The 13,207-nt window shown below is 39.7% G+C and overlaps 1 long non-coding RNA gene across 1 annotated transcript in view; it reads left to right on the top strand.

Moving 5' to 3' along the window:
• The window catches only part of LOC132526847 (uncharacterized), a 348,584-nt gene that overhangs the window by 323,859 nt on the left and 11,518 nt on the right, over positions 1-13,207 (top strand). The window contains exon 3 of the long non-coding RNA XR_009542720.1: positions 9,183-9,297. This is a non-coding gene — a long non-coding RNA (uncharacterized LOC132526847). The remainder of the gene's footprint in view (positions 1-9,182; positions 9,298-13,207) is intronic.

The following is a 13,207-nucleotide window of genomic DNA, read 5'->3' as shown; positions in this document are numbered from 1 at the left end:
TAGATGTCAGTTCTTATCTTTAGTGTATCTTTATTTCTATCCATTTGCCCTATTTCCTTTCTCATTTTTAAACAGTTTTATTATAGTACAACTAACGTGGAATAAAGTGTACAATTTGATAAGGTGGATATGTGTACAACCATGAGACAATTACCTCAGTGGAAACAGGGAGCACATCCAGGTCACCCAAAATTTCCTCATGCTGTTTCGTGACTAATCCCTTTCTCCCATCTATCCCAGCATCGTTGTCCCATAGGCAGCCACTGATCTGCTTTCTGTCACTGTGAATCTGTTTGCATTACATGCCACATATATAAATGGAGTAGCAGTGTATGTACTCTTTTTTTGGTGTGGCTTTAAGGCTCATTTTTATTGTTGTATTGATGTAGATGTTGTGTCAGGATTTCATTCCTCTTTATTGCTGGGTAATATTTCATTATATGGATATACCAGTTTGTTTATCCGTTGACCTAATGATGGACATTTAAGTTGCTTCTGAGTTTTTACTATTACACCTAAGACTGCTTGCTATTTCATGTATAGGTTATTTTTTAAAATTTATTTTATCTCATTTATTTTTGGCTGAGTTGGGTCTTCGTTGTTGCCCACGGGCTTTCTCTAGTTGCAGCGAGGGGGCTACTCTTCGTTGCGGTGCACGGGCTTCTCGTTGCAGTGGCTTCTCGTTGCGGAGCACAGGCTCTAGGCATGCGGGCTTCAGTAGTTCTGGCGCATGGGCTAAGTAGTTGTGGCTCATGGGCTTTAGAGCACAGGCTCGGTAGTTGTGACGCACGGGCTTAGTTGCTCTGCGGCATGTGGGATCTTCCCGGACCAGGGCTGGAACCCGTGTCCCCTACATTGGCAGGCGGATTCTTAACCGCTGCGTCACGAGGGAAGCCCTATAGGTTATTGTACTGACATATGCTCTCTTTTCTCTTGGGTAAATATCTAGGAGTGGAATGACTAGATTGTATGGTAGGTGTATGATTAATTAATTTTTTTTTTTTTTTTTTTTTTTTTTTTTTTTGTGGTACACGGGCCTCTCACTGTTGTGGCCTCTCCCGTTGCGGAGCACAGGCTCTGGACGTGCAGGCTCAGTGGCCATGGCTCATGGGCCCAGCCACTCCGCAGCATGTGGGATCTTCCCAGACCGGGGCACGAACCCATGTCCCCTGCATCGGCAGGCGGACTCTCAACCACTGCGCCACCAGGGAAGCCCAAATTTTTAAAAAAATTCCAAAATATTTTTCCAAAATTATTATATCATATAGCATTCCCACCAGCATTATATGAATGTTTCAGTTCTTCTATACCCTTGCAAACACTTGATGTGGTCAGTCTTTTTAATTTTAGTCGTTCTAATAGATGTGTAGTGGTATCACATTGTGAGGATATACAAAATCTTAATTTGAATTTGCCTAATACCATTGATCAGGTTAAGGAAGTTCCATTCTATCCTTACTTTGCTCAGAGTTTTTATCAGGAATGGATGTTGGATTTTTGTCAAGGGTCTTTTTTTTTTTTCTTTCCCCTGTATCTCTCAAGGTGATTGTATTTTTAGAGTGTTAATATGGTAAATTATATTTTAATTTTTTTTTCTTTTTTAAATTGTTATATGGTAAGATATACATAGCATAAATTTAATCATTTTAACCATTTTCAATATATAATTCAGTGGCATTAAGTACTTTCACAATGTTGTATACTGTTGTCAAGATCCATTTCTAGAAGTCTTTTGTCATCGTAAACAGAAGCTGTACCCGTTAAAAAGTCACTCATTCCCTCAGCCCCTGGTAACCTCTGTTTTATTTTTTTGGTCTCTCTGAATTTGCCTACTCTAGGTACCTTATATAAATAGAATCACACAATATTTGTTCTTTTGTGTCTGGCTTATTTCACTTAGCATACTGTCTTCAAGGTTCATCCATGTTGTATGTATCAGAATTCTGACATTGATTTTTGAATATTAAACCAAAGTTATATTGGTAGGATAAGCCCCACTTTGCCATGTTATATTATCTTTTTATGTATTTCTGAATTCAGTTTGCTAAAGTTTTATTTAGAGTTTTATATCTGTGTTCATGAGGAATTTTGGTCTCTAGTTTCTTTCCTGTAATGGCTTTTTCTGCTTATGGTGTCTGGGTAGTACTGGCCTTTTAGAGTGAGTTGTGCAGTATTTTTTCTTTCTCACTTCTCAGGAAGACTTTTGAAGAATTATTATTGTTTCTTTCTACATTTGGTAGAATTTACCGTTGTAATCATTTTGTCCTAGAGTTTTCTTTCTAAAGGTTGTTAACTACAAGTTCAGTTTCTTTAGTAAATATAAGGATATTCACGTTATCTCTTTCTTCTTCTTAAGGAATTTATTTCATCTAAGATGTTTAATTTGTTGGCATATAGTTAGTTGTACATAATATTCCCTTGTTATTCTTCTGATATTGATAGAATCTGTAATGTTGTTACCCTCTCAGTCCTCTTATTGGTCATTTGTTTCTTCTCTCTTCACTTCCTGATAACTCTAGAGAGAGATTTATGAATTTTGTTGATCTTCTCAAAGAACTAGCTTTGTGCTTCACTGATTTTTTTCTAATGGTTTCTAATTTTCAATTTCATTGATATCCACTCTAATCTGTATTTTCTTCTGCTTACTTTGGGTTACCTTTTCTGCTCTTAGTCTAGTTTTTGAAGGCGGAGGCTGACAGCATTGATTTTAGAACTTCTTTTCTAATAAATATATGTGCCATTTTAGCAACATGCTACAAATTTTGATGTATTTTATTCTCATTTTCATTCAGTTCATATACTTTTTAGTTTCTTTTTTGACCCATAGGTTATTTATAATGGGGTTATTTAATTTCCAAAATTATGGGTATTTTCCAGAAATTTACTGTTATTTCTGTTTTAATTATACTGGTCAGAGAACAATTTGGGTAAACGTTCTGTGCGCACTGGAAAAGAATATACATTGTCTTTTTGGGTAGGGTATGCCAAAGATATCAATTACATCAAGATAGCTAATTGTGTTGCAGAAATCGTCTATATTCCTACTAATTTTCTGTGTACTTGTTAGTCAGTTATTGAAAGAGGTATTAAAATCTCACATTATAGTTTCGAATTTTTCTATTTCACCCTGTGGCTCTAGCCACTTTGGCTTTGTATATTTTTAAGTTCTGTTACTAGGTGCATAAAAATTTAAGATTTTTATGACTTCTTAATGAGTATCATCATGATTTTTTAATCCTGATAATAGTTTTTGCTATGATACCTACATGACATACCTATTTTAGCTTTCTTTTTTATATAGTATATCTTTTACTTCTGTAGCTTTCTTTTAAATATGTTATATCATTTCCCACCCATTTAAACCTGTTTGTATTTTCGTATTTAAACTGTATTTCTTGTAGGCAGCATTTGGTTGGCCTTGCTTTTGTTTTACAACTTGATAATCTTCTTCCTTTTCATTGCAGTATTTAGACCATTTGCATTTGACATCATTAATGATATGGTTAGATGTAAGTTTATCATCTTGGGATTTGTCTTCTACTTGTGCCATCTGTTCTTTGTTTTCCTTCCCCCTTTTTTTTCCTGCCTTCTTTTGGATTGAGCAGTTATGATTCCCTTCTATCTTCTTCGTTGGCTTATTAGCTGTAAGTCTTTAATATTTATTTTAGTCATTACTTTAGAATTTATATGTGTTTAAATCATCAGCCCATCTTCAGGTGATGTTATACCAGTTCACATAATAATCATGAAATAGTGTACTTGCAGTTATTCTCTTCCATCCTTTGTACCATTGCTGTAAAACATTCACTTTTATATATGTTATAAACCTCAAAATACATTCTTATTTTTTTTTGTTTAATTCATCAGTTCCTTTCTTTTTTTTTTTGAAGTTTTTTGTGTTTGTTTTTTAAATTTTTGGCTGCGTTGGGTCTTCGTTGCTGTGTGGGGGCTTTCTCTAGTTGTGGAGAGCAGGGGCCGGCTCCTCTTCATTGTGGTGTGCGGGCTTTTCATTGCAGTGGCTTCTCTTGCTGTGGAGCACGGGCTTCAGTAGTTGTGGCACGTGGGCTCAATAGTTGTGGCTCGCGGGCTCTAGGGTGCAGGCTCAGTAGTTATGGCACATGGGCTTAGTTGCTCCGCAGCATGTGGGATCTTCCTGGACCAGGGATCAAACCTGTGTCCCCTGCATTGGCAGGCAGACTCTTAACCACTGCACCACCAGGAAAGTCCCCGTCAGTTCTTTTTTAAAGTCATTTAAATTGAAAAATTGTATGTGTTTAGTGATACAATTACCATTTTTGGCACCTTTAATTCCTTTGTAAAGATGCGTATGTCCATCTTTTGTCACTTTATTTCTATTTGAAGGACTTTCTTTACATGTCTTGTAGTGCAGGTTTGCTGGTAATGAATTCTTTCAGCTTTTGTCGAGGTGGAAAAGTCTGTATTTCATATTCTTTTTAAAAAGAATTTTTTTTGCTGGATTTAGATTGCTGTGTTGACAGTTCATTTCATTGTATTAAAGACGTTGCTCCACTGTCTTCTCACTGGTGTTGCTTCTGATGATAAATCTGCAGTCATTCTTTGTTCCTCTATAAAATGTGCGGGTTTAGCGATGGCAGTTTTTAAGATTTTCTTTACCGCTGTTTTTGCACAATTTGAATATAATGTGCTGTGGTGTAGTTTTCTTCATGGTTCTAATACTTGGGATTCATTGAGCTTCTTGGTCTGTGGGTTTAGAGCTTTTAGCAAATTTGGGGGGCAAAATCAGTCATTATTTTTTCAAATATTTTTATGTCCTACTCCCTACTTTGGGGATTCCAGTTAGATGTATATTATCTTGCTTGAAGTTGTCCCCTAGCTCACTGATGCTCTTTTTTTTTTTCCTATTCCTTGCTTCCCTCTTTTCCTCCCTTCCTTCCTTCCTTCCTTCCTTCCTTTCATTCTTTTTTCCCCTTCTTTTAACTTTTTATCTTTTATTCATTCCCTCTTCTCTTTTTTACTTTGGATAGTTTTTATTGCTGTTACCTCAAGTTCACTTTTCTTTTCTTCTATGATGTCTAAACTGCCATTAATCCCATCCACTGTATTTTTCATCTCAGGCATAGTAGTTTTCATTTCTAGACGTTCAAGTCAGGTCTTTTTTTTTTTTTTTAATATCTTCTGTGCCTCCATTTAACTTTTAAAGGTATGGAATACAGTTACAACAACTATTTTAATATCCTTGTCTGCTACTTCAGATATCTTTGATAGATCTGGGACAGTTTTGATTCTTTTTTTTTTTTTTCTTTTTCTTATATAGGTCATATTTTTCTGTTTCCTGTCATGTTTGGTAATTTTTTTTTTTTTTTTTGACTGCATTGGGTCTTCACTGCTGTGCACGGGTTTTTCTAGCTGCAGCCAGCAGGGCTTACTTTTCGTTGCGGTACATGGGCTTCTTATTGTGGTGGCTTCTCCTGTTGCTGAGCACGGGCTCTAGGTGCACGGGCTTCAGTAGTTGCAGCACACGGGCTCAGTAGTTGCAGCACGTGGGCCCTAGAGCTCACAGGCTTCCGTAGTTGCAGGATGTAGGCTCACTAGTTGTGACACGTGGGCTCTAGGGTACGCAGGCTTCAGTAGTTGTGGCGCACAGGCTCAGTAGTTGTAACACATGGGCCTAGTTGATGCACGGCATGTGGGATCTTCCCGAACCGGGGATCAAACCCATGTCCCCTGCATTGGCAGGCGGATTCTTAATGACTGCGCCACGAGGGAAGTCCCCATGTTTGGTCATTTTTGATTGGATGCTAGTTGTTGTGAATTTTACCTTGTTGGGAGCTAGATACTTTTTTATTCCTATCAATATTCTTGAGATTTGTTCTGGGATGCAGTTAAGTTACTTGGAAATAGTTTGCTCCTTGGATTTGCTAGTCTGGATTTTAGGATTTGCTAGGCAGTGCCTGAGCAATATTTACTCTAGAGTAATTAAGCCTCACCACTGAGGCCGGACCCTTCTAAGTATGCTAATCAGTCAGTGCCTTCTGAATCTTGAAGTTTTATTATTCTGGCTGATTGTAATAGTCACTGTTGCCAGCACTGTGTGAGGACTGGCTACTGTTGTCTCTAATACACCAACCTCTGCCTGTACTTCCACTCCATCTACTTCAGGCTGCAAACTGCTTCCGGCTGCAAACTCTGCAGTCTGGAGTTATCATGGGCCTCATCTTATTTGTTTCCCATTTCTTAAGGATCACTGTTCTTTGTTATCTGCTATCCTGTGTCTCAAAAACTGGTTTGTTTGTTTTTGTAGGGTTTTTTTTGTGTCGGGGGTGGGTGGTGGGTGGGTGGGTGGGGATTGTTTGGTTTTTGCTTAAATAGGAAGGTAAATCAACTCCTTGTCATTTCATCCCAGCTGAAGCAGTAGAAGTGTTCAACTTCTTGAAATAATTTGTAATGCTTCTTTACTTACCATCAAGTGTTTTAAAGCTGTATATTTTCATCTAAAAACGACTTTAGCATTTTTACAGTGATTTCTTTTTAGTATAATTTTTTTGATTTTGATTTTCACTTAAGTCAGGGTTACTTTGTTTTTAGACATGTGGAATGTTTAAGCTATTATGTAAGAGAATGTAATTTTTCAGATTGATTCTTTTGCATTTTCAGGCTTCTTTTGTGAATTAGTTCATGGCGAATTTGGGGAATATTATGTGTATGACTAAAATAAAAATAATGTATACCTCTTACATTATTTTATAAAAAGAATGTATAGTTTTTGTTTGATATATTGTTCTTTTCACATACACTTACCCCTACTAGTTTGAGCCTACAAATCAGTTTATTCAAATGTTCCATATTTGTGCTCTTCATTTTCTGACTGGTCCAACACATTCTGAGAGGAATTTGTTAAATCTTTTATCTACAATGTTTTACTTACTTATTTCTTCCTGTAAGTAACTCTTACTGCTGCTGAGTACATTTTGAGGCTATATTATTAGTCACATGTTAAGTGTTTATTATCACTGTGTCTTTTTTTATTTCTTATTCCTTTGTAAGGCTTATGATTTATGTCTTTGTCCAGTGTGATATTTTTTTCCAAAAAGTGCTTTCTTTACTGTTCTTATGAGATAGTTGCCACTATTTTCTTTGGTTCATATTTTCTTGGTCTTCCTTATTCACTGCTTTATTTTTTTTTTCACTGCTTTATTTTTAAACTCTGTACCATTTTGTTTAAGTGTGCTTCTTATAGAAAAAAAATTACTATTGCTTATATTTTTAATATAACATCAGAGTCTTTATATTTTGATTTTGGATTTAACATGTTTATATTTACTGTAAAACTGTTGTATTAAAACTTACTTTAGCTATCATGTTTTCTGTTTCCTATATGCTACACTTTCCATCTTTCCCTTGCCCTCTACTGCTAGTTCTTGTTAAAATAGGGACAACACATCAGGATATCCATGCTTTCCTATATATTTCTTAAACTTACAAAAAGCAATTTATTCCCTTTGAAAAAGACAACTCCTCTAGTTTGCTCTCCCTTTCCTCTTGTTATATTCTCAGATCTGAGCCCACACGTCAACACTGTATGTTGGTATTAACTAGAGTTTAGGTTTGGATTATTAAGAATGTGTATTGTTTTTGTCCTTGCTTTTGTACAAAGCAAAGCAAGCTTTGGTATACTATCATTATCATATACAATATTCCTCTAGGACTTTGCTTTTTACTGGAGTACCGCCCCCAGGAGTGTTGTCTAAAAGGTTTATGCTGAAAGTCTACTTTTGATTTCATATATAAATGACAGCTATCTGTCTTGAATAGTAAATGTATTACTGATGTGACTAATTTTTCCCTCTAAGCTCATGCACCCTGTGAGTGTCAACTAACGTGTCTAGCAAAGTGGATTCTAAGGAGAAGCTAAAGGCCAAGCCCTGGGGGAAGAGAGGGGTGTTTGATCCTCTAGCATTATAGTCTGGATTTGGCCCTATCATTTTTCCACTTCTTCACAAGCTGAATCTGACCCTTATGGAATTTGCTTGTGCTTCCACTTTGGACACGGCTGTTTTCCAAGAGCAGACTCCCTCTGTTGGGGTTTTTTTTATACTTCAGGGTATGGAGGAAGAGACGAGGCAGATAAGGGAATGCTCACGGGAAGTTGTCTCTGCCTATACCTCTGTTACCTGTTCTTTACCCTACCTGGGTTCTAGCACTATTACCTTATTAACCTCACCCCTCAGTTTCTAGGCTCGAATCCACTCCTGAGGCCCTCTGGAAGGGAGGTCCCAGAAACACTTTGCATGTTTCTCCTACCACTCTAAACACCAGGACTTTGAAAGCTTTTTCTCAGGCTATTTGCCTACCACCTCATTTTCCCATGGTTATGTCCTGGTCAGTCGCTCTTGGCTATGGGTTTTTTTTTTTTTTTTTTTTTTTTGAGGTACGCAGGCCTTTCACTGTTGTGACCTCTCCCGTTGCGGAGCACAGGCTCCGGACACGCAGGCTCAGCGGCCATGGCTCACGGGCCCAGCCGCTCCGCGGCATGTGGGATCTTCCCGGACCGGGGCACGAACCCGTGTCCCTTGCATCGGCAGGCGGACTCTCAACAACCGTGCCACCAGGGAAGCCCGGCTATGGGGTTTTTTGGGTTGGTTTTTTTGTCTGTGAGTTAACCCTGGCTTAGGTCCTTTCACTTTTGGAATCCTTATAGCCTTACTTGGGATCTCGGACATTACCCTGGCAGGGACACTGTATTGGGTACTCCTCAGACCCAAGCATCTAAGTTTTGGTTCTCTCTGCTCCAAATTTGTCTTTCTACTTGCTGGTCAACTTTAGTTCTTTCTGCTTGGAGACACTGCTCTTACATCCTGCTGACCTACTCAGAAGTTCATAGAATAAATTCCACAAGGGGTTTTGAGATGCCATTCACAACTCTTCCTTTTCCCTAACAGCGTCTAAACTGAGAATCTTCAAGTCAAGCTCCTGAGGCACAAATTGATTGTTTTTAGAATTCCAGATGAAATACTCCAGTCTCAAACTGAGATTCTTACGTATTGGCATAAAAAGTTAAAATATGTATTAATTTTAAAAGATGTCAGCTTTGGAAAATATACCCCGGGGAGTCAACTTTTTTTTTTTTTTTTTTTTTTGCCCAGCCATTGCCATTGCTTCCTTTCTCTCCAGTGCTGATGATTGTGTTGTTTATTTTTTAGGGATGCCTGAGATTTCTCCCTGAGCAAGAGTAACTGAGGTCCACAGTGCGGTCAGATGCCTTTTCCCTAAGCCAACTCAGCACATGCCTTTCTTGAGGTGAAGCCATCAGAGACGGTGAGTGGGGTTGCCCTGGAGGAGACCCACCAAAATCAAATTTCTTCTCGACATAATCCGTAGTGCATAAAAATTAATCAAGTCCTACCATGACTTGCTTTATTCATAATACTTAATGGTCATGTAATAGGAGGTTTTATTCAGCAGTTAAAGTTCATAAGTGTGGGTTTTACATGGAGATAGGTATTATGCTGATGGTTTAATTACACACCTTTTTGCACACCAAAGGAAATGAGTTATGCAGGTTTTGTAATTAAGGAGGGACTTTTGAGAGCGAATGAACCTAAGGTGAACTGATCTTTCTGAAAATGTTTAGTTTTAAATTAGTGACTCTTTAAAAATGTGCAACCCAGGAACTACTTGAGGTTAGAAGTTGCTTATATGTACACAACATGCTCTTTCTCTCCCCACCCCACCACCACACACAAATTTCTAGGTCTCATCTACAAATTACAAATTTTTACTTTATGAACTTAATTTAGCACTAAGTAATTACCACATCTCCTTTGCTTTAAGGCTAGCATAGGGGACTTCCCGCCCCCCCACCCCAAGGACATCAATTTTAAGTTCATTAAGTAAGTCACGTGATACTGGGCCAAAAATAATTCTGCTCGGTCTCCCAATTCTTGATTTCCTTGAATTGAAACTTTTCAGTTTCTCCAAATTAGATTCTGTTTTCCCGGGACCAGGATTTTCTACCTTCCCTGTGTTACTGAAAGCAAAATACCATTTACTCTCTCCTGACCCATCACACACCCGTGCACATATCCAGCTCCATCTGCTTCCCTAACTCCAGACTCCTTTAACCAGCTGCCTCCTCAACATCTCAGGTTGGGTGGTCAGCAAACCTGTTTGGGTTTAAAAGTATCAGTCAATCTCCTGACATTACCTTGTACCTGTTCCTGTTGAAGTCTTCCCAGTTTGGTCAGTGGCAGCTCTGTTCTTGCAGTTTTTCTTGCCAGAACACCTTGGAGTCTTTGCTGACCCTTCTCCTTTCTCATGATGGGCCGTAGTCAGCGGCAAATTCCGTTGGCTCTGTTTTCAAACTATAACTCCCCCTCACCATCTCTCCTGCTGCCCCCTTAGTTCTAGCCACTGTAGTCTCTCTTCCATCCAAAGCCTCTGCTTCCATACTTGGTTCCCTACATTCACAGCGTAGCAGCCAGAGGAATCCTGTTAAAATCCAAGTCAGTGGATGTTACGCTTGAGCTCGTAACCTCCAGTGGCTTCCATCTCACCAACAAGAAAAGCAAATGTCCTCACAGTGAGGTCACTGATGCATAACATCATCTGCTCCATTACCTTTCTGTCCTTGTTTCCTACCACCTCTTCCGCACTCTTTTTCTTCTAGCCAAAGAGCCTTTGCCTTCCCTGTTCCCTCTTCGTAGAACACTCTTCTCTCAGATATCTAGCCACCTTGCTCCTTCAGATCTTTATTTAAATAGCACCTTAGGATGGAGGTCTTTACTATGGCAACCAGCCTACCAGCCCTCTTCTAGGCACTTTCTATCCCCCTTCCCTGCTGTTTTTCTCCCGACTACCTATCACCATCTAACCTGCTGTTATCTGTTTCCCCTTTCTAGAGAGGAAGTAAAAGGAGGCAGGGATTCTTTTCTGCTTTGTTTACTACTGAACCCCTAGAAAGTAAAAAGGTGTCCGACACACAGTAGGCACTCAGTATAACGGCTTGTTTGTTGAATGATCCATCTCTAAGGTGTAACTAGATAATAAGCAACTTGAGGGCTGGGGATTATGTCTTTCAGTGGTGAAAGCCCAACACAATACATAGCACTAGTGGGGGTAGTGGACAATTGTTTTAGCCTCCCTGGCATCAGTGGTAGTTTTTAGAAGGAACAGTTTTACTCTATTCAATATGGTTCTGATGAGTGTAGTCAATATTCCCCACAGGCATGGCCAGTTAGAGGACGTCTCTCCTGCCGTTGGTTATTATGATTGGCTGGGAGAGGAGGGGAAGACCCAGGCTGGGCTATAGTCCTCCCTTAGACGTCTCTGATGGTGAAGACAGGGGACCCTGACTCCAGACTCACAGATACGGCACTGCCTGTGGTCTCCTTTACCGCACAGAGGAAGCCAGTGGTCTCCTCCTTTACTGCACAGAGGAAGCTAGGGGCAATATTCAAAATAGTCAGCAGCTGGTACGGCATAGACAGCATCAATCAGAATTTGGACACTGGGTAGAAACAGTGACACTATCATATGGCTGTGTGCCAACTGAGTTTCAGAAGCGGAAACTCACCTGTGGTTGGAGAGAGTGAGTTTCATACACCAAGAGATGGAGTGTTTGGCGTGGGATGGAGGGTGGAAGAGAAGAAGACTTATTATTTAGTAGGTGGGGAAGGAAACACAGACACATCAAATATGTGCCACTCTTTGAGTCCATTGTCTGTATGTCTCGCCTTGCTCTGTTCTTTAGCATCTTTTATATTCTTAATGACTGCTTATTTGAGACTATGAAGACGTTTTTTGCAAAATCACCACTTTTGGAGAGGTAAACTCAAGCATTAGTGACCCCTCTCTCTGTTTAGCTGTGAGTCTGGATTTGAGCCTGTGTTCAGTCAAGCCTGAAGACAAATTCCCTCTGATCAAGAAATGAGAGAGGGCTTCCCTGGTGGTGCAGTGGATGAGAGTCCGCCTGCCGATGCAGGGGACACGGGTTCGTGCCCCGGTCCAGGAAGATCCCACATGCCGCGGAGCGGCTGGGCCCGTGAGCCGTGGCTGCTGAGCCTGCGCGTCCGGAGCCTGTGCTGCGCGACGGGAGAGGCCACAACAGTGAGAGGCCCGCGTATCGCAAAAAAAAAAAAAAAAAAAGAAAAGAAAAAGAAATGAGAGAAACAGTATAAAACACAGCCAAGTTTTTTTCCCAATGATCAGCTATCCCTTTTTAGCATCTTGGATGATGTTGGGTTTGGTGAGAGCACATTTTGCCTCTCTTCCAGCTCCGAAGAGGTGCTACTCTTCTCCCTAGTACCACTGTGTTTTGGAGTTGTAATTTTAATTGCACAATGACAGGAGAAGCATCAGATAGAACATGTATTTGGCATGTCACATGACTTTTTTTTATGAAGCCATGATTATGCGTGGTCTAGCCTGGGCTTCTGTCTTAAACATCGTCTAACCTGTGCTCTCCCTTACTTTTGGAGCTCCAGACATACAGGCCTCCTTTGAGATCCTTGAACTTGGAAGCCTCCTTTCAGATCCTCGAACTTGGAATACTCTTTTCTGTAGCAGGGCCTTGATGCATGTTGTTTCCTCTGTGAATTGCCTCCTGCCTCGCGGTATAGTCATTAGGACTATTTGATTACAAAAGAAAGAGAGCCACCTCAAACCGGCCTATGCAAGAGAATTTCTTGACTCACATCATTGAAAGCCAGGAGTATCCCTCTAGCTTCAGGCGTGGCTGCTTTCAGGAGCGCAAATGATGTGATCAGTATATCTGTACTTCTTGTTCCCAGTGTCGGTTTCAGTCTCCCTTCCCCTCCTGGCTTCCTGTCTTGGTCTTGGTCTTGGTCTTGGTCTTGGTCTCAGCTCTTAGTCTTTTTTTTTTAATTAAAAAAAACAAAAACTTTATTCAAGTATAGTTGATTTACAATGTTGTGTTAATTTCTGCTGTACAAAGTGATTCAGTTATACATATATATATATATATATATATATATATATATATATATACAGTCTTTTCCATATTCTTTCCCATTATCGTTCATCACAGGATATGGAATATAGTTCCCTGTGCCATACAGTAGGACCTTGTTGTGTATCCATTCTCTATACAGTAGTTTGCATCTGCTAATCCCAACCTCCCAATCCATCCTACTCCCACCCCCATCCCCTTGGCAACCACAAGTCTGATCTCTGTGTAGGACACCCTGCATTCAGCCGGTCACCAAAT

Source organism: Lagenorhynchus albirostris, chromosome 10 (genome assembly GCF_949774975.1).
Source record: "Lagenorhynchus albirostris chromosome 10, mLagAlb1.1, whole genome shotgun sequence".
NCBI lineage: Eukaryota > Metazoa > Chordata > Mammalia > Artiodactyla > Delphinidae > Lagenorhynchus > Lagenorhynchus albirostris.
This window is presented reverse-complemented; position numbering and strand designations above follow the sequence as displayed.